This window comes from Suricata suricatta, chromosome 5, assembly GCF_006229205.1.
Source record: "Suricata suricatta isolate VVHF042 chromosome 5, meerkat_22Aug2017_6uvM2_HiC, whole genome shotgun sequence".
NCBI classification, from domain to species: Eukaryota; Metazoa; Chordata; class Mammalia; order Carnivora; family Herpestidae; genus Suricata; species Suricata suricatta.
In genome coordinates, this window is record NC_043704.1 from 49,652,898 (window position 1) to 49,654,984 (window position 2,087).

A 2,087-nucleotide genomic window follows, 5' to 3' on the forward strand; every position below is an offset into this window, starting at 1 on the left:
AAGGACAGTGGAACAGGTAGTCTTATTCTGTTCCATGAGTCAACTCCTCAGATGACATTAGAAATATACAACCACAGCATGCACAGGATTAGAGTTTCTGGCAGAAATGAAATACATTCCTCAATGGACACCTCTCAAGTTTTGTAATCAAAAGTTGCCCATGTGTAAAGCAATTGCTAGCTTGTTTCTTGGCCTTGGTAAAAACTGCCCTCGTAGAAAGGCATCAACTAATTTGAGGCCAGTAATATGATCCATGGCTTGGGGAATGCCAAAGTGACTGTGTGCTGCAGTCCAGCTCAGGCAGGTCCAGGGCTCCATGAAGGATGACTGGTGTCAGCGAGAGTGAGAGAGCCTGGGCTTTTTTTTTTTTCTTCTGCTCACCAGGCAAGTGTCTCTACCCTTATCCTAGAGTCAGCTTTATTTCTTGAAAAAATGTATGGGGTACAAAACAGAAGTGGCAATTGCCTTAGACAATGATTTCTGATGACAAATTCTTTGGTATGTAAAAATTTCCCAGAACATAGATTGGTGGAAGACTCATGCATAATCTTTATCAATAGGTGACTAGATGTTTATCATATGGGGAAGGAAGGTATCCTTAGCATTCAAATACAAGGCAATGTGGAGAGGCTCCTGTCAGTGAGCCCTGGAGTCGGCTGTTGGCCCCTGGAAAGCCTAGTGGTGCCTGCGGGAGAAGGAGAAGGGTGGGGCGGGGTGGGGGGGGGCGGGCAGAGGTTTTCCTGTCAGGCATTGAGAGTCTGAACCTGGAAGCATTCCTCTCCGATTTTAATTGTGAAGTCCCATTAAGTTCCCTAAATCCAGGAGAACGTGGGCAATGGGTTCTCCCACGGGCTCACCTGGGAGACCTATCTTGGCAACAGAAGGCAAAACGCCTTGAAAACAGTAGGCCCTGGGTCACAACCAGGTGGAACTGGTCTGTCAACCACACAGCCAACACCAAGGAATTTGTGATGAACCAACATTCTGGCCCTGTGCTTTGGGAGAGGAATCAGTTACTTCATCACAAAGAATACCCTCATGTCCAAGAGCATCAGTTGCTTGACTGGCTTTCATCATCTCTGTGATTGGGAGCCAGCTTGCCACCCTCCCCCGGCTGATTGAAATGCCTTCATCTTCTAAGGCAGATGGATCAGGCATGCAGAGTATTCTGCTGGACAATTCAGCTTTAAAAAGCCCTTACAAGGAAATTGCAACATGACTTGGTTACAATACCTAAAGCACTAATGGGACCACTAACCTGCTACCTCTGAATCACTGCACACTCTATGCTCTAAGCCTTAGGGCATACAAAGGATCCAAGGTCAGGAGCCTTCCTTCTCTTTCTGACAGAAAATGAAGGCCTCATGCTAACAGAGCACCCAGGTTTAGGCAATGGAAGTTTCCCTTTGTCCCTGCCCACAGGTGTTTCTTACTATGGACAACCATTAGCTTCTCAGGAGATTGTGCTAGGCAGGTCTGTCTCAATTTAATCCTTCTTTTCTGTGTAATGAAACACTTTGGCCCTCTATTTATTCCCATCCAGTTGCTCCTTGTTTTTTGGGTTTTTTTACAAGTGATATTCTCACTGGAGTCCATTCAGAGTCAGTGTCTCAGAGCAATAGCTTCCACCGTTTCTTTTAAAAATTTTCGTCACTCATCATAAGGGAAATACAAATCAAAACCACACTGAGATACCACCTCACACCGGTCAGAGTCGCTAAAATGAACAAATCAAGAGAATATAGATGCTGGCGAAGGTGTGGAGAAACGGGCACCCTCCTACACTGTTGGTGGGAATGTAAACTGGTACAGCCACTCTGGAAAACAGTGTGGAGGCTCCTCAAAATATATCCATAGAACTCCCCTATGACCCAGCAATAGCACTGCTAGGGATTTACCCAGGGGATACAGAAGTGCTGATGCATAGGAGCACATGTACCCCAATGTTCATAGCAGCACTTTCTACAATAGCCAAATCATGGAAAGAGCCTAAATGTCCATCACCTGATGAGTGGATCATGATGTGGTATATATATATACAATGGAGTATTACTTGGCAATGAGAAAGAATGAAATATGGCCATTTG